At 35.1% G+C, this 20,411-nt stretch overlaps 1 protein-coding gene and 1 pseudogene across 3 annotated transcripts in view; one reads left to right on the top strand and one right to left on the bottom strand.

The window, feature by feature from the left end:
* LOC116463394 (serine/Arginine-related protein 53) overlaps nt 1-20,411 on the top strand; it is a 454,054-nt gene that overhangs the window by 167,280 nt on the left and 266,363 nt on the right. The window lies entirely within an intron of this gene.
* On the bottom strand, nt 12,058-12,973 carry LOC116463393 (large ribosomal subunit protein eL15-like; annotated as a pseudogene).

Raw genomic sequence — 20,411 nt, 5'->3', positions numbered from 1 at the left:
AAAAAAAAAAAAAGTTCTTCTTGAGTGAGTTTTGATAGTTTATGTCTTTCCAGGAGTTGGTTCATGTTACCTCAGTGTTAAATTTATAAACATAAAGCTGTTTAGGATGTTCTCTTTTTATCCTTTTAGCATCTGTAGAGTCTCCACTGATGTCACTTCTTTTATTTCTTATATTAATAATTTGTTGTTACTGCTTTTTCTCATTTTTTCTCATTAGTTTGGCTAGAAATTTGTCAGTTTTATTGATGTGCTTAAAGAACCAGCTTTTGGTTTCATCGATTTTTGTCTGTAATGTTTCTGCATTCTATTTCATTGCTTTCCACTTTGAACTGTTTTATTTTTCTTTTTACTGCTTACTTTGGGTTTAATTCTCCTCCTCTTCTAGTTTCTTAAGGTATAAGCTGAAACCTTTGATTTGCAGCCTTTCAGCTTTTCTCATGTAGGCATTTAGTATTATACATGTATTTCTTTAGAATCCCACAAATTCTGATATTCTGTTTTTGTTTCATTGCATTTAAATAATGTCTAATTTTCCTTTGATTTGTTCTTTCTCCATGGGTTATTTAGAAGCATGGCATATAGTTTCCAAATTTTGGGAGAGTTTCTAGATATCTTTTTGTAACCTATTTCTAATTTGCTTTCATTATGCCAAAAAGCATACTTTGTATAACTCAAATCCTTTCAAATGTATTTAGACTTCTTTTATGGCTCAGCATAGCTCTATTTTGATGAATGGTTTGAATAAGTTTTGTATTCTGCTGTTCTTATGTGGACTATTCTCTGAGTGTCAATTGGGTCACATAGGTTGATGATGAAGTTCACATCTACTATGTCCTTTCTGATTATTCACTTGTTCTATCAAATATTGAGAGAATATTGGAAATCTCCAACCATTATACTGGATTTGTCTGGGTAGTTTTTCAATCCTATGAACGTTCTTAAGCTTTGTTCTGAGATGCAGCTAAGTTCCTTGGAAACAGTTTTGTGCCCTTAAGTCTTGCTTTTATGATTTGTTTGGTGGGTGTCGAGTAGTGCTCAATGTAGTGCTAACTGTTCCCCACAACTGAGGAATGAACATCCTGGGTATTTTAATCTATGCCTTATGAGTTACGAGTTTTTCCTGTCTGGCTTGTTGGAATGGGCACTATTTCTCACTTTGTATGACCACCAGGCAGTAATCTCCAATTCTTCGAAATTGTGTTTTCTTTTGCATTTACAGGCATGCGCTAATTAGTACTTTGCTGACTATTCGAAGATTTCCCTGATCTGTCTCTGTGCTGCTCTCTGGTCTGCCATACATTCTGTCTTGTGAACTCTAACTGCCTTGGTCTCCCTGGATTGCCAGCTCTGACTCTGCAAATCAAGGAGTTTGCCACGCTCTACTTGAGTTCTCCTTTTTTGCACTGGGACCTGTAATTACAGGCCTTCATACTTTGTTTCTTAACTCTCAGTAGTTACTATTTTTTGTTGCCTAATTTCCAGGGTCTTACACAACATTAAAAAAATACATTTTGGAATTTTTTTTTCTTGTTGTTGCTGGTTTTGGTTGTTCCAGGCAGAAGTATAAATGTGTTCTATTTACTTATCTTGAACCAAATCTTTTGCCCATTTAAAATTTTACTCCAGGCCGTGTACAGTGGCTCATGCCTGTAATCCCAGCACTTTCGGAGGCCGAGGTGGGCAGATCACCTGAGGTCAGGAGTTTGAGACCAGCCTGGCCAAAATGGTGAGCCTCTGTCTCTACTAAAAATACAAAAATTAGCTGGGCATGGTGGCGGGCACCTGTAATCCCAGCTACTCAGGAAGCTGAGGCAGGAGAATTGCTTGAAACCAGGAGGCAGAGGTTACAGTGAGCTGAGATCATGCCATTGCTCTCTAGCCTGGGTGACAACGGTGAAACTCTGTCTCAAAAAAAAAAAAAAAAAAAAAAAAAAAAAAAAAAAAAAAAAAAAAAATTACTCCAATCTTAAATATGCTTTTTGAGGAACAAAAGCTATGACACTTTTTCTGCTACTTGTATGCTAACAATTTAAAAAGCTATTACTTTTGATAAATCGCAGCTTATCAGCTTTTTTCATTCTTAATGTTTGCTAAAAACTTTGTCTACCTCAAGGTCACAAAGATTTTCTTCTAATAGTTTCATAGGCCTAGCTTCTATATTTATGTCTATGATCATTTTAGGGATGATTTTTTTTTGTCATATACAGATGCCATTTATTTCAATGCCACCTTTAAAACACTTTGCCATTTTGATTGAATTTCCATTGAAGCCTTGATAATTTAGCAAAAATAAATTTCCTATATATATATGTGTCCTTTTCTGGTCTTTGCCTTCTGTTTTATTTATCTATATATCTCTTATTTCATCCATACCAACAGCATAGTACAGTATGATTATTATGCTATGAAGCAGTTGATTTTTAAAGGTGATTTATCAAAATTAATAGTGTTTGTTCTTGGAAAAATACAGAATCTTATTGTTTCTCTGTAGTCCATTTGTTTTCTTTTTCTTCATTTTTTCTCTTTAATTTTTTCCCTTACTCTCTACTCACTTTAGGTTTACTTTAATCTTTTTATAGCTACTTGATTATTAATGTACATCTCTTTTTCTAGTAAAAACATTTAAGGCTATAAATTTTCTGTAAGCACGACTTTTAATTGTTGTATATTTTGAGCTTATATAGATGTTTTATTGTTGATGAATTTTAATTTCATTCTGTTGTATTCAGAAAGTATGCTTTGTAAGACAGTCTTTTGAAATATATTTATTTATTTTAGTGTTCTACATTTGGTTTACTTGAAAAGAGTGAGTTTCTTGGCAGTTGTTGGGTGTAGTTTATACTTTTTATCATTACATTTTAATTTTTTTATTGGTTTTAAAGCTATATCACCTTGTTTTATTTTTAGTTGTTCCTCTACAAATTACACCTTAAACTTAACTTGTTAAAATGCATCTTTAGTTTATTCCATTCTACTTTAACTTATCCCATTATATTTATCCTAAGCAAAAGTGTCTTCATTTCACCTTCTTTTTTTTCCCCCTCTTTTTGATACAGGGTTTCACTCCTGTTGCCCAGGCTGGAGTGCAATGGTATGATCTCGGCTCACTGCAGCCTCCGCCTCCTGGGTTCAAATGATTCTCCTGCCTCCGCCTCCTGAGTAGCTGAGACTACAGGGACACACCACTGTACCCGGCTAATTTTTATATTTTTTGTAGAGACAGTGTTTCGCTATGTTGCGTAGGCTGGTCTCAAACTCCTGAGCTCAAGTGATCCATCTGCCTTGGACTCCCAAAGTACTGGAATTACAGACATGAGACCCATGCCTGGCCTATTTCACCTTCAGTTTTGAATGATAGATTTTACTATCATTCAAATATGTATGTATTCTTGATTGACAATTTTTTTCTTTCTCATCACTTTGAATTGGTTGTTCCAGTGTCTTTTGGCTTTCATAGTTTCTGAGGAAAAGTTAGCTGTAATCTTATAATTGTTCCAGTATATACTGCATCTTTGTTCTCTGGCCTCTTTCCAGGTTTTCTTTTTATCTTTGGCTTTCAGAAGTTTGACTATCATGCGTGAGAGTGATTTTTGTTCATGTTTAGCCAAACTGAAAAGCTCATTTTTCAGTGAGCTTTTTGTCTGTGTAAATAAGTGTTTTCCCCCAAATTTGAGAACTTTTATGCTATTATTTCTTCAGATATTCTTTTTGTTCATTTGTTCTTTTTCTCTTGGTGGACCTTACGCATATGTTGGACCACTTGCTATTGTCCTACAGATCTCTTGAGGTCCTCTTCATTAAAAAAATTTTTTTTTCTTGTACTCCAAATGGAGTAACTTATGGTGGTCTTTCTTTAAGTTCACTGATTTTTTTTTTTTTTCTGTTTTCTTTCTTGAGCCCATTTCATGAATTTTTTTAATATTTTGCTTTTACCTTTAGAATTTTCTTTTTGAAAAAATATAGTTTCCATATCTCTGATGAGATTTCCTATCCATTCATTGACACTATTTTTCCTTCAATATTTAAACAATTTATAATAGCTGCCAATAAATATTTATGTGATAAAACTAATATCTGGTTCACTAATAGTTTTGACTTACTCTTTTCTTATGCTGTTTATTTCTATGTCTTTTTTTTTTTTTTTTTTTTTGGCTTAAAAAAACATTATAGCCACTCTGGATTCAGCTATGTTTTCCTGGGGATTATTGTTTTGTTTTATTTTTGTACTTTTCTCACCTGAAACTATAAAGATCCTCTTCCTTCCTATAGGTACTGTCCAATATTTCTGTACTGTTGGGGCTTCCCATTGTTGTATTTTTAGACTGGCTCTGTGGCATAGTCTTTTCTGTTTCTATGTAATTTTATTGTCAGCTAAGAATTTAAGTAGAGATAGAGCTCACTCTGTCGGTTTCGCTTCTGTGGTTGATTGCTTCATTTTCAGCTGCTCTGCCAGCTTTACAGTGTGTCCTCAGATACTTCAAGTTCATTCTTCTTCACCTTTCTACCACCAGAGATGCACATATTTGGTTAATACACTTAATTTAAAAAAGCATCAAAGGTATATTTCTCTCTAATCTCTAGCTACTTTTTTGCTGGATTCCCTGAAAATTTCCCCCAAGTATGTGTAATTTAGCTGTTAGTCAAGGGTTTTGACATAATTTGTATTCAGATTTGGATCATACTCTTTCTGTGGTTTTCTTCCTGCCTGCATTTCCATTTTACATTTTTTCTGTTCTTTTAGCCCTGAACTCTGATTCTGGAACCTTGAGCCCAAAGGCTGGGGTTTTCTACTATTGTGTTTCTGCAGCCATAGCCATAAGAGTGCCCCAACACCAGAAAATAATAAAACAATAAATATAACAGTAACTCTTCACTTCCAAGTGAGATTTTTGTGATTAGACTGTTTGTGGTGGCTTTTTGGATTCTGTTCGGTGTCCATAAATACATTTTTTACCATGTTACTTAGTTATTATAATTGTTTTCTGTCAGCAGTTTTGTTCTGCCACTCCTTCACTATTAGTCTTAATTTTAATTTTAAGTTACATTAAAACAAAACCTTTAAAGATACTGTGATGTGAGATAATTTTTATATTAAGTTTAAATTTATATCTCTATTGCAGATCATTTATAAATGCATGAAATTCTTGAACTTTTTATTAATCATAGTAGACTTTCTCTTTTATTTTAAACATTGAAAATATATTATTTGAGGTATTTACCTTTCATTGAAAATACATAATTATATGAGACTGTCATCTCCCCATAACCAGTTTGAAAAAGGTTATAACCTTAAAGTTTTGCTACTTGAGTAGGCAGCAAATAAAGGATATTGTTTTGATTTTTATTTCTTAAATATTATCATTAAGGTTGAGAATCTTTTTATAGAGTAATAGATCATTTACTTTTTTTCTTGCTGAATTGCCAGTTAATTTCCAGTTTTAATTATTCTGTTATGTTGTTCACCTTTTTAAATACTACTTTGGTTTTTAGGACCTCTTTATGAGTATGGGCATTCATTTCAGATATGTTTAAAATATCCAAGTATGTGTCTAAATGATATTGACAAAATTATTTCATTTGTTTACTTCATTTAAATTTTTGTGGTGAGCCTATTGTTAGTTTATGGTGTATGATATATGAGAGTCTTCTTGAAGTTTTATCATATTCTCAAATTGTGAAGGCTTTTTAAATATTTCATTCCTACATGCTAATTAAATTTATCTCCCTTCTACCTTACTCATTTGATAATGAAGTTTATTTTCCCCACTACCATGCTTTTAGTATTTTCAGAAAACAGATTTATTTATTTTATTTTTTTTTTGAGTCAGAGTCTCACTCTGTCACCAGGCTGAAGTGCAGTGGCGTGATCTCAGCTTACTGCAACCTCTGCCTCCCGGGTTCAAGCTATTCTGCCTCAGCCTCCCGAATAGCTGGGACTACAGGCGTGTGCCACCACGCCCAGCTAATTTTTGTATTTTTAGTAGAGACAGGGTTTCACCATGTTGGCCAGGATGGTCTTGATCTCTTGACCTCGTGATCAGCCTGCCTTGGCCTCCCAAAGTGCTGGGATTATAGGTGCCTGTCCCAGAAAACAGATTTCTTATTTTACCTGTTCTTAAGGAGTTATTCCGTTTTTTTTGTTTCTTTTGATATCTTGAAGATACCAGAACAAGAATAACAAGAAAACATTTCTTGACTTCTAATATAATTTATGAAGAACTTCTTTTAACTGAAGTAATTGAAAGCAAATATTTACTATGTTAGTAGATATCCCTGTAAGTTAGAAGCTGTATTTCTGTAGACAGAAGATTTTGTTCCCTGGTATCAGTGTGAGTAATGGATAGGAGCAACTGCATACATAATTCAAGATAACAGGTTGCTTGTTGGAACCCGCTTGTGACTCTTGGTAAAGCTTTTGTTCAAGGCTTGTGCTGTTCCTCAAACACTCTTCATTGCTGTTCCAATGGTTGATGTATAGGAGATCCATCATACTCCCTGCTGCCTTTGCTGCTGTGTTTGCTTAAAGCTAACCCCAGGGATCTAATAAGGGAAGGAGGCTGCAGCAGGGCAGCTTGAAGCTGAAAGATCAAACATTTCTACCTCCCGAGTTAACCATGATCTTGGAACCCAACAAAAGGATAGGGTACCCCAATGATAGGATGACTTTAGTGTCCTCACCCTGTATGGGGACTGATTCACAATACTAAGCTCTAATGGAATTGTGCTGTGCCAGTAGCTTTGTGTTTGTAGGGTTCTTTAGGAATTTGTAATGTCACAGGTTGGTTTTACACATTGTAGTCATGTATTTCAATCATAATTTATCGAGCGTACCATAATACGCTCACTGTTTACTTGGTGTGTTAACATGTTTGGTACTAAGCATTTAAAATTTGGAATAATAAGGTTTCCTTAACATTATTGTCATTTTATAATATCATGCAAGTTTTTAAAAAAATTAATAGATTTAAGCATAGGCATTTATGTTTTAAGTTTCCTGGTTTTCTGCTATAGCTTAAATTTTATAAAGACTTTAAAATATACAGATTCATTATAATTTATTCGCAATGATAAAGTTTAGATTACTCATCTAAAATTTAAATATTAGTGATCAAGTGTATCTGATAATGTAAAACTTTCTGAACTATTTTCCTATACATTTTTTTCTCCATCTTTTTACAGTTTATTTTAAGAATAGGGATAATTTTTACCTTTTAGAGGATAAATGATTAGTCACACTGGAACTTGAAAGAATTGGGTGAACTTAGGCTGCTTCAGAAAGACTTCTCCCTTTTATAAAAGGATTATCCCCATGTCATATTGCATTCATGAAATCATCTGAATTTTAAAATTTAAGTCTGTAGCCTTTGTAGTCATAAACATGAATGTTCTAACTTCTTAAAGCTTTTGGATACAAAATACAGTAATTTTTTTGAAGTAATGATTTTAGAAGGACTTTAAGTCCTTCATAGGACATTTGCACTGTGAGTTTTAAAAATCCACATTTTCGTCTAATAAGGGATTATAAAAGGATTAAAAGTCTTGGCTGGAGATTATGATTTACATAGGCAATACATAGCAATATTATTTCCTGAATTGAGGGAGTAGGTGGGGAAAGATTAATTGTTGTTATTGTTAAATAGACTTGAATAATAAGTTGTGATTCATACACAGATGGTTCTTATAAATTTACACTGATGTTGGATGGATTTGATGGATATAGGCCTGCATGAGCAGTCAGAGTAGAGATTTTAATATTCTTTTACTCTCATAGACTATAGTTTAAAGATGGCCTAATTGTCTATTACTAGTAGATGCATGTCAGCCTTTGCACTCTATATTTTTTTGTATGAAGCAAAAATATATTTTTTTAATATATAGTTTCAATATTTTTGCAAAAATAATTATATAGCTATCTTACCTACATTTATTTGTAAGATTAAGTTACATCGTGAAATAGTAAAAACTTTTATAATGCTTTTTGATAAATGCATTATAAAGATAACATCTAGCTAAAATTCATTTTCATTGAACTAGGAATAATTTGGAAAGGTATTTTAACCTTTTTAGGTGTACAAGTCATTGTGAACACAACAAGAATTAAATATGAAATTTTAAGCACCTGCATTTCACCCAGAATATAGGCGAGTAATCTAAGAAAGTGACATGAGTTACCATGAGATAAGGAGGAGATTGGTTAATATTAGTCTTTTGAATATAATAGCATTGTATTTGCATAGAATCATTTTAATAATTTTTGTTTAACGTGCATTGGTAATTTAAAAAATGAAACTGCTTTTGCACTTTTCTCATATGCCAGTTTGTTTTTTTTTTCTAACGGATTAAGGGCCTAAAGGAATAGAGGAAGTGAATGGACACTGATGTTTCAAAATATCTCATTTTGCCTAAAAGCAAGTACCGGCAGATAAATGCCCATAAAGGGATTTCTTTCTTAAGCCCCGTGGATTTTTTCCCTGCACAACTTTTTGTGTGAGTTAGAAATGAAAACCATTCATCTAGTGCCCCAAAGAACGGCCTTATTGAATGGAGTAACAGTGTAATGTACCATTGAAGGCAGGATTGAAAGTGATTATCTTGTTAACTCTTGACAGTTACCGCCAGCTTGAAATGGAACCGGCAGGCTTGATTTGCAAATGAATTAGAGCTTTTTCATTTTGTGCCAGGATCATCTTTTTATATTCTGATATGACAGATGCTATGTTCCAGGCTTTTGTTTTTCTTCCGATTTATACTTGCAAATAAAAAACAAAAGATTATTATAGTCATTTTATTTGCATCTTTTCTTTTGGAGTTTATTCTTTGTGTAGAAGTTTTTAATCTTATGTTTTCAAAAAAATTTTTAATACTAGTATTGTTTTTTCCAGAATTAAATTTGATTAATTTAAGTACAGTAGTAATTGAGGGAAAAGGAAGATTATATGGGCTTTCAAGAAATAGAAAATAGTTGCAAACAGAATATTGTAGTTAGTAAAAACTGAAACTTTTGGCTAAATTTAATAGCTTTTATTTCCCTTGATAACTATTGATGTAAATTCAAACTCTGGAGATGTTTGAAGAATAGTACAAGAAACTCCCATATACCCTTTACATAGATTTATCAGTTATTTACATTTTCTACACATTTATTTTATTATCCCTTCCTTCCTCTCCTCCAACTGTTTATAAATGTGTTTTTTCTTAACTAAAAAATGGTATATATAAGAATAAAGACATTGTCTTATATAACTATGAGTACTAGCTTTTGAGAGGTTAAAAAAAAGAACCTGTTTTTGTGTTTTTATCTTCTGATATTAGTGGAAATTAATTTGCAGGTTTTAATCCCCTCTGTCATAATGCTTCTGTTTATATTCAGGAATCATCTCAATGACGTATGGCAATTTCAACGCATTGTTAATGTATAACTTACAAACCTGGAACTTTGTTTTATTAGTTCAGATAGTTTTTATTATTGGGGGGTTAATATAGTTAAAACTTGTATATTTCATTTAGTATTAACTGTTCAAGGTAGTAAACATACCTGGCCCTAGTCTAAGTCATACACATTTTCCACTCATAAAGGTCTTCATACATACATATACACACACAGATTCATCTTCTTGTGGAAATAAGCCAAATGTCTTTTGTTATTTATGGATTCAAAATGTAAGGTTCTGTAAGTCTATTTTCTTTTTTCTTTGTAAACAGTCACATTTTCTTCTGTTGTATAACTCTTAATGAAATATGGAACTCACAGATAAATTATCCCCCATTCTACCACAATGGCTTTTCAGTATGAATATTAGCACTGAGGCCTATTTCCTGTAATACGAGGTCTTGCCATTCAGAACATGTATTATATCGATATGATATATTGAAAACCTTTATGAAAATGTCAGTGTGTTTATAAGGTCTGATTAATTGGATTGGTAAGCATCCCCATACTAAATAAGTATTACCCTAAGTCTACTTTCTTTGAGTTAAAACATGATAATAATCTTGGAGGGAAAATATGTAGAACCAGTTGAGAAGCAAGCAGGGACATTTCTTAATATTCAATCTTTGGATTCCATTCATTCTCTCTCCCTCTGTCTTTCTCTCACTCTTATTCTCGCTCTCAGGCTCTCTTTCTCATGGTAGTTGCTTGAGTCATGTTTGCTAACTGTATCTTTGTGAAATGTATAGTTGTTGTTTTTACAGTGTAACACTACACAGATTTTAAGTGTTAAAAATTTTATCATAAACATGGTAATGACTGTATAAAATAACTTAAAATTGAAACATTCAGAGTGCTTCCTCAGTGTTGCCCATTTGCAAACTGAAGCCATTTGGCATTGTTTATGTATTTTAAGAATGCTGTTTATGTATTTTTAATAGATAAAGAGTATCCATGTAATGAATGAGATTTAAACAGTGTTTTTAATGTCTAGAAATACTAATTTTAGGGGTATGCCGAAGTGCTGAGAACATGTTTGGGATTTCATGTAACCTGTTGTATAAAAATTCAATGCCTGTAAAACTGATTATTCAGCATTATGCTAAATTATCTTTAATTAATGAAGAAAAAGCCATTTTTCTCCAGTGTACTGGAATGTTTCTTTCTGATTTTGCCAAGGTTAGTCTTTTTTTTTTTTTTTTTTGTTAGTTTAATAGACATTTATTCCTTTAGTTGAACAGCCTCTACACAATCAAAATACATGACTTAGGATCTTTTGTTTTTTTTGAGAAGAAATTTAGGTCTCAAGAACTTTTATGAACTTGCTATGAGTACTTCCTGGAAATCAATTAACTAAGCCTTTTGAAACCCCTGGAGAAGATAGGAGAAAATTGGTTCAGAGAAGCAAGCATTTAAATTAAGTCAGCAAAGTCAGAATTTAGAATTGGACAATTCCTTGTCTACATTTCCCTTACACTCAAATTCACCGTGGAAAACAGTAGCCTAGTCTCCTCGAAGATGTGATGGAAACAGAAATGCAAAGTGGTGGTATACTTTCACTGAAAGTGGACACACAAGTGATGGTCCAACTTTGTGGAATGGTAAGGATTTTTAGGGTAGTTTGGCCAGGAACAAGAGAAATAACTGCAGAAAACACATATGGTTGGAAACCATGCACTTGTGTGAGTTTTTCTGTAGCCTATGGGAGTAGACACAGTAGGTAACCCAAGATGTTTTTAAAACCGAATAGACTAAGAATGATGTACTTATAGTCAACTACTCCCCCCACCCCCCCCCGCAATGTGACTGAAGGGTTTCATAATGATCACAAATTAGTGTTATTGTTATGTATTTTAAGGTTGACTTCTAAGCTCACACTTGAAAGGTATTTATCTAATGGCCACTGGCTCACCAGCTTCCCACCCTAGCATATTGATTGCTAGCTTACCAACTTTAAGGCTAATAATTTTATCTAACATTCAATTTCAAAACATACCAGTGTTAATACCACTACCACTAACCATTGAATGCCATGAAGCCATGGCACTGGACCAGGAGCTTTCACCTTTTATGTGAACTTAAAATGGTACTGTGGAGACCGAGGCAGTTTTCCTCAGGCTAACCCAGATTTGTCCCCATAATTTTCTAAATATAATCATGACATAGTTAAGATGTCCTCCTCCCACCCTACAATTTTTAAAGCAAAGCCCAATTTAAAAAGTCTGTACCTGCCAAACTGAAAAACCCAGCCACTTGAAAGTAAACCAGCAGAGCATTGCCATCACCCCAATAAAGCTGCAGGTTTCATCACATGCACCAGACACATCTACAGAGCTAGTTTCAGTACTCCTCTTTTAAAGAATTTATTTTAAACCTATTATACTACACAGTATGTTTTATACACTGACATATAACGCCCTAATAAGATAAAGCAAAGACAAAAAAGTTTATCTTATTAGAAACAAGATACACCATCACTTAGTGTCTTCAAACATTATTGCACTTTAACTTTCTTAATTTGACATTCATGGAATAATCTGCAGACTAGTTTTAACAGACAAATAACACTTATAAGCAGACATGACTGCCCTAAATAGTTTATTAGGTATGAATTTTACAAACTTTACTTATATTAGTGGTAACGGTGGAGCTGGAGAGTGTTGCACCTTCTCCAAGCTGCCCAGCGAGAACCACTAATCGTGTGGTGGAACTTACGGCCCTTTCAAAGGCCAGGGCTCTTTTGGCCTGCAGATGTCGGCCCACACATTTCCCTGTGCTTGTGGACTGGTTCGGTGATCCATGGGTGTCAGGATTTCTTCTGATAGTTTTATGGAATGGATCAATGAGGATAACCTCAAAAAATTTCTATGAGGAATCTTCACCAAGCCAGTAAGAATTGAGGACTGTTAAGAGCCCCACAGTGGCGTCCAGCTCACTGCTCTGCAAGGGACTGAAGCTGTGAGCAAACTTTAGCTGGTTAACACCATGATGGGCCGGGCGCGGTGGCTCACGCTTGTAATCCCAGCACTTTGGGAGGCCGAGGCGGGCGGATCACGAGGTCAGGAGATCGAGACCACGGTGAAACCCCGTCTCTACTAAAAAAATACAAAAAAAAATTAGCCGGTCGTGGTGGTGGGCGCCTGTAGTCCCAGCTACCCGGAGAGGCTGAGGCAGGAGAATGGCGTGAACCCGGGAGGCGGAAGCTTGCAGTGAGCCGAGATTGCGCCACTGAACTCCAGCCTGGGCGACAGAGCGAGATTCCGTCTCAAAAAAAAAAAAAAAAAAAACCATGATGGACAGGGTTGCCATATGTTGCACTCTTAGGAACTGGGCGTTTTCGGTCACCACGGCGAATACGAATATATAACGTAATGTTTCTTGGCCTTGTAGCCCAGTCTGCGTGATTTATCAGGCCGGATGGGGCGGGGAGCCCTGTGGAGAGCAGAGCTGGTGGTACTGCCAGAAGCCGACCCTCAGAAGAAAGCGCATGATGACATCAGACTGCTTTCTCCATAGCTCCTGGATGTACTTGTATGCACCCATCTTGGCTTACTGATGGCTGCCGCCAGACAGAAAGGCGCCAAGTTTAGCCTTTAGGTAGAATAATTAACATTCATCTTTTTTCATGTTACCCTCTTTTCTCAGACTCACAGTTTGTAAAGAGTTGAATTGATGTTGTGGAAGAAAAAATTTGTCTCCTTTAGTGTTTGTCTTATTGGTCCTATACTTTAGTTTATTTCTTTTTTTAAATAATCATTTTCTTTAGTTTTTCGACCAGTATTTTTATTACCTAAAATTAATACAATATTACCTTTTTTGATAGCAGACTAAAAGCAGATGGAAGAAGTTGATGATGTTCTCAACTTTTAGATTTAGCTCTCCTTTGTATTTTGTTGCATGTTTATTTCTTAACTTATATCTGTCATTTGGATTTTGAAATGCTAAATATTTATCTTAGTGATTGTCATGCAAATATCAAAATGAGAAGAATACAACACATCTCTTTTGCCTCTGGCTTCCTATCCCCCCATTTCCTAAAGTCAAAATAACCTCATATGGATATATAGTTTGAACACAATTAGAATTTAAATGATTTAGACCAGAGATCAGTAAACTTTTTCAGCAAAGGGCTAAACAATATATATATATTTAGGTTTTGTGGGCTAAGAGGCAAAATTGAAGGTATCCTGTAAACATAAATCTAACAAGAGAGAAAATATATGTCCACAGTTTTTGGACAAAATTCAAAGTATAATAATAATTATTGAGCACAATTTTTTGTAATTAAAATGCATGAATTTAAAAAATGGAATTCCTTTTGGGGAGCTAGCACTTTACTTGATTAGGGTTCTAAATTAATGTTCCTTGTTATCAGAATTGATTACAAACATTTATCTTTTAATGCTGATCTGTAATGAGATTTTAAACATTTCATCTTTGAAAATGTCTTCACACAGATAGGTATTGCCAAATTTGATTGCAATCTATGATCATTTTCATTGCTTGAAAGGCATTTATAAAATTCTGTTAGATTCTTTTCTTGATTTTTGTCTTTTAGTTATTATATTGCAGATTAATCACTTCCAATTGAAGTAGAAGCTCCTCAATTGTGCAGTTAAGTGGATTTGTGAATATGGAAATTTTCTGTGCACTTGCATTAAGGGCAGAAAAATACTGCTGGAACTGTAATTTGAGGTCAAAAAACATACTCCTTGAAATGTGTGTTGGAATGAATATCTTCTTTTAACTTTGACAGCATGGGAAGTATATAAAGCAGTTTGACATTACTTTGTGATTCAAGCAACATCAGTTGTTACTGAAATGACTTTACTGTTGGATGAATTTTGCATATAAGCACCATTTTGCCTTGTAATTTTAGGTTGAGCTCATTAAAATTTATTTTTATTTATTTGTTTTTTGTTTTAGAGACAGGGTCTCACTCTGTGACCAGGCTTATATGCTGTGGCAGGATCATGGCTCACTGCAGCCTTTGGAACTCTTGGACTGAAGCAATCCTCTCGCTCAGCCCCCACCTAGTAGATAGGATTATAGGCATGAGCCCCTGTGCCCAGCTAAGGAAAATGTTTATGTCTACTGCTAAAGCTAAAAGTGGTTTAGGATAAAAGTGGTTGAGGGGGTTCTTCTCAGTCAGAAAAATTGTCAGTATTGATCCCTAATGTGAAATATCACAATTAGACTTTACCACTGTTAAGACATCAAACTGCTGCCATGTGTTGGAATAATCAGGATATTCAGCATCTGTATCTGTCAAAAAAATCATACAACCAACAGTGGACAAGTCCACAAGAGCAAGTGAGGTTCACTGTTGACACTTCTGGTTGAATACCACATTTTACATTCAGGTATTTTTACAAAGTATTTGCTGATGAGTAATGCAGTGAATAACTGTAGGCTTTAAATTTTCACAGACTTACATTTTCACAAGCTTTGTAGATTTGTCCAACTAAGCCTCTTTCTGCTCTCTATTGTTAACTACCATGATATGTAACACATCTTAGCAGATTCCACATCAGGTTGTACTGAATGAGTGTTTTCTCAATTTTGTTGAAAATATTCTCATGTTCTATGCATAATTTTCATGGAGGCTAATTCTTAAGTCATTCCACATTGAGCACTGACTCCTCAAATAAACAACTGAGCAGTATCTCTGACATCTGGGGACTCATGAAGAGCCAAGCAAAAGCACTTGGACCCATTTGCCTTATCTCTTCACTGGACATATTGATGATATTCCTTGTGTCTTCAACAGTTTGAACAGCTGTTCTTGCTGAAAGTGTAATAGTTTTAAGCAAGTTTATTTTCTCTGGACACATTTCTTTGGCTGCAGTCAAACACTAATTAAGTCATCTTTGGTAAATGGCTTTCATTGGTTGGTTGACAAATACATCACTCAGAAACTCATTTTTATTTTTTTATTTTTGTGAAGAAATTCTGCTGTGATGAGATATTCCATTTTAAATGTTCTATTTTTTTGGACTATTGCTTTCCTGTGAGTTGGAAATACTGTAAAGAGTGTTCAGTCAAGTATATACTGTTTTTAAAAATCAGCATATATGCTATTTTTCCAGCAAAGCTGTAGTGCCATTGTATAATAAGCACAATGAATTGCCATTTAATTTGATAAAATAGTCCACACTTCACTGTGCCTTAAAAATGACAGTTGAAGGCTCCTTTTCTTTTCCTTTCTCATTTTGATATGATTCTTATACACTGGTATTAAAAATTAAATGTCACATTACAGCAATTCATAAGGCCCTTGAAACTGCGTTTAGTTATGCTATGTTACTGTGATTTTTCTTGTGCCCTGAGCAGCAATGCAAACTAATGAGAGTGCCATGCGTGATTTCTGTCGCAACTCCTCAGCTGTTGTTAATCGCATTAAAGCAGCCATAGAAATCCGTCTCAAAAAAAAGAAATACATAAAAGAATGAGTGTGGCTGTTTCCCAACAAAACTTTATATAGTGACACTAAAATATCAATTTCAGTAATTTTCATGTTTCACGAAATATTCTTTTTATTTTTTTCCCAGACATTTAAGAACGTAAAAACTGGTTTAACTCATGTGCTGTACAAAAACAGGAAATAGGCTGGATTTGGCCTATGGGCCATAGTTTGCTGATCCCTGATTTGTACTTTCGGCTTAATAGAATAAGCTAGCGCACTTTTAAATTCTCCATTGGCCTCTAAGTATTACTAATAAAAATTTGGTGAAAACTATCCATAAATTGAATATAGGTTATTTTTTTATTTTATGCAGGCAGATATAAAACCATTTATTGTGAGAAAGTAATTCCTAGAAGAATCTTCATTTGTACTGTCACTTTATGTGAACTAGAATAAAACAAAAGTCTTTCTTATATGCAGTGGTATTTCAAGCCTCTAGGACTTCCTCTATGCCACTTCCTCCTTCCTAGATGTAAGTTGTGCTTATTGAGCTTAGATTCTATTAGGAAGGATTGCAAGTAAATAAATAAACATAGATTATGTGGAACTATTGGGTAGCTTATATAATCAGTGGGAACTCTGGGAAACCAGGTTGTGAAAATTGACAGGAAAAGAAGACTGGTCAGCTAGTGTTACTGCCTGTGTATACCATGGTATCAGTATAGGTAGTATGCAGGCACTGACCACCATCGCCTCTGACATTGCTGCCACTGGACTTAAGCTCTGTTGCCACTATCACCGAGAATAATCTTTTTATTCTTGTCTTTAATTAACTCTTTATTCAAATTTCCTAGCATAATTCATGTCATCCTATATTTGGAATACTTTGGATTCAAAGTTCACCGAATTTGGAATGGTATTCAGATTCTGGGTAGCTTAAAAAGCATAACAAATACACCCAAGAAGAAGGCTGTAGTGAGCGAGCATGATAGTGGAATAAAATGAGAGAAGAATTCCTTGAGCAATTCTTGTTTTCCTTTGATTCTATCTTATAGGTCCCTGTATTAACTTCTGAAATATTTTTCATATCACATATTTACTAATTAATTAAACTATTAGTAACTAATGATTAGGTACTAATTGTATATTTGTGCAATGGTTTTTATACCTGTCTTTAAGCTCCACGTGACCTAGTCTATGTTGTTCATAATTGTATCCATAATACCTGTCACAGAATCTGGCCCAGAGATAGTGCTCAGTAGTAGTTGTTGAATGAATAAATAATGTTTATGTGTGTGTGTGTGGTGGGGGGCAAATCATGATGGCTCTGGTGAAAAGGAATTGAAGGGTTTTGAGCTCAAGAATGAAGTGATTCCTTTTTTTTTTCTTTTTTTTTTTTTGAGACAGAGCCTTGCTCTGTTTCCCAGGCTGGAGTGCAGTGGCGTGATCTCGGCTCACTGCAACCTCTGCCTCCTGGATTCAAGCAATTCTCCTGACTCAGCCTCCTGAGTAGCTGGGACTACAGGTGCATGCCACCACGCCCTGCCAATTTTTTGTATTTTAGTAGAGACAGGGTTTCACCCTTTTGCCCAGGCTGGTCGCAAACTCCTGAGCTCAGGCAATCCACCCACCTTGGCCTCCCAAAGTGCTGGGATTACAGGCATGAGCCACCGCGCCTGGCCCGAAGTGATTCATTTTTATAAGATTAGACTGGATGTTTTGGGATAGGTGGATGAGTGTGAAACAATGGCGAAAGTGGGGAAAATAGCTATGACAGAATTAAGAAAGACTAGGTTGGAGGTCATGGCAATTGAATTAGGATGGTGTCAGTTGATATAAATATAGATAGTTTTTGTGATTACTTAAGAGGTAGAATCAGTAGGACTAACTGATAGATTGTAGGGGGAAAGAGAAGAAAGTGAAGTGGTTGATTCCCAGGTTTTTGGCTTGAGCAGAAGGATGAATGATATGATCCTTTTCTGAAATAGGAAATACTGAAAAGGATCAGTTTTGAAGGAGGAACTCAAGAATTTAGTTTTGGATCTATTGAGCATAAGCTTTTTTTTTTTTTTTTTTACTTTAAGATTCAAATAGAGATTTCAAATAGACAACAGGGTAAATGAATCTGGAGCTTATGAATGATATGCATTTTTCGCACATGTACGTATAGGTTGCTATTAATGCTGTGTGTGAGGGTGAGATGGATTAAGAAGAAAGTATAGCACAAGACCAGGGCCCAGGACTGATCCTTGGGGAGCTCTTACCTTTGGTGGCTAGAGAGAAGAGCATGGAACTACAAGAGACTTGAAGAGCCATTTTTTTGAGAAAATGTAGAAAACCTGAACGGTATAATATTATAGAAGACAAGTGAGGAAAGGCTATGAAGTATTGAACATTAGTTCAGCATGGGTTTATCAACATGAATATGAATGTTAGACAGTATCAGATGGTTCTAAGAATTGTATAAAGAGAAAGATGATAAAGTAGACTTTGGATTTAGTAACATGGGGGAACCACTGATGACTTTAGCCAAGAGTAATTTTTGGATGTAGTGGGAGGTAGGAAAGGGGAGATAGAGTATGTGTATAGTTCTCTCTTTCAAAAAGTCGAACTGAAGGGAAGCCTATGAGTAACATGGTAGCTGAGGAAACTGGTTCCAGGCCAAAATTCTATGTGTGACCAATCAGACATACCCACTGGCAATTACAGAGTTTTGCCTGGCAGGCCTCATGGAAGAAAGCTGCCCTCCTCATACTGGTACACGTACTTGGTACACAGCCAGTGCTTTGCAGTTTTCTGGAGGGAGATGCAGCCATACCCACCTCCCCACCCCCAGCCCTGTCTGTGCTTATCAGAGAGCTTCATGTGATAACAAAGCAGGTTTACCTAAGCAAATAATTAACTTGGGAAATGGATATATACATAGAAGCCACATAAAATAATTACTGACAATCAAGTGCCAGACTATCGGGAGTTTTCTATAAGGGCAATGCATTTGACCTTGATATCCACAGATTTAATATTCTGTCTATTCAGAGTAAGGTGGCCTGTTGTATGTGACAATTTGTAACTTTTGTGTGGCATGACTTAAAGCCTATGTTCTGAGAGGATGCTGTGAAGGAGTCATGTAACTTAGCCAGTGAATACAGCCTGCTAACTGCCCAGCACTGTATCTCACAGTGGCTTTGTTTTCTTCTGATGTTAATGTATTAGACAATCCTCATCAAAGGTCTGTGTAGTAATGGTGAAGTTGACAATAATTAGTAATATTTGCTAAATGCAGTATGCTGAGCACTTTACATGCATTATTGCATTTTCAACTTGGGACATTTGCAAAGATCCTAGCGCTTACCCATTAAATGTCAGGAAGGACTGTAAGTTTAGAGATTAAGAAATTATTATGAACATAGTCATGGTAGGAGTTTAATTGGTTGTTGTAAAATAAATATAAGAATTTCCAGATTTTGAGAAGAAGAGAATATTGTTTTAGGCAGATGAATGGATGAGCAAAATTATGGAGGTGATAATGAACTGGTTTGAGAAGAGTTACATATTGGCAGAAAATTGTTAGCTAGGTAAGGTAGATTATAAAGCAGGCAATGACATGAACTTGGGATATGAAGACATTGATGTCAGGGAGAAGGTATTGGAGGACTTTTGGTGGTTAGTGATAGGAGCCAAAACTAACATAGACAAAGTGGGGATACATTATTGAAGAGTTCACCATTTCTGTTTGCCTCGTGCATTGCGAACATAACTGTTCATTATCTGTATTTCACATTCTCCATCTCTAAATTGAATTCATCTATAGCTTGGATAATCACATACCAAAATTAGGAAGATTCTATTTGTATTAAATTCTGTAGATGTTAATAAGGGTGAACAAAAATGTAGACAAGATTTTTAAAGTGAACACTAGAGGTAAAAGTCATGTACATAAATAATTTATGATTATAGATAACAGGAAAAATGTGAGCTGAATGTAGACCCAGAATAATATACTACTCAATAAAGCTGCTGTGAGGATTTTTTTTAAAATACTTTTTAAATTGAACTAATAATTTTTTTTCATGGAGGACACTTTAGAAAAAATATAAACAATTAGAATGAACAAAAAAAGCACTCATAATCCCACTGTCAAATACTGTTTACTTTTTACTTTATATCTTTTTAGATAAACGCACATGTACCACACTGTACACATGGATGTATAAAACTTACCCTCTTACGGCCGGGCGCGGTGGCTCACGCTTGTAATCCCAGCACTTTGGGAGGCCGAGGCGGGCGGATCACGAGGTCAGGAGATCGAGACCACGGTGAAACCCCGTCTCTACTAAAAATACAAAAAAATTAGCCGGGCGTGGTGGTGGGCGCCTGTAGTCCCAGCTACTCGGAGAGGCTGAGGCAGGAGAATGGCATGAACCCGGGAGGCAGAGCTTGCAGTGAGCGGAGGTCGCGCCACTGCACTCCAGCCTGGGTGACAGAGCGAGACTCCCTCTCAAAACAAAACAAAACAAAACAAAACAAAAAAACTTACCCTCTTACATTTTGTAACATGATTTAAAAAAAAAAAAA

This window comes from Hylobates moloch, unplaced genomic scaffold, assembly GCF_009828535.3.
Source record: "Hylobates moloch isolate HMO894 unplaced genomic scaffold, HMol_V3 SCAFFOLD_35, whole genome shotgun sequence".
NCBI lineage: Eukaryota > Metazoa > Chordata > Mammalia > Primates > Hylobatidae > Hylobates > Hylobates moloch.
This window is presented reverse-complemented; position numbering and strand designations above follow the sequence as displayed.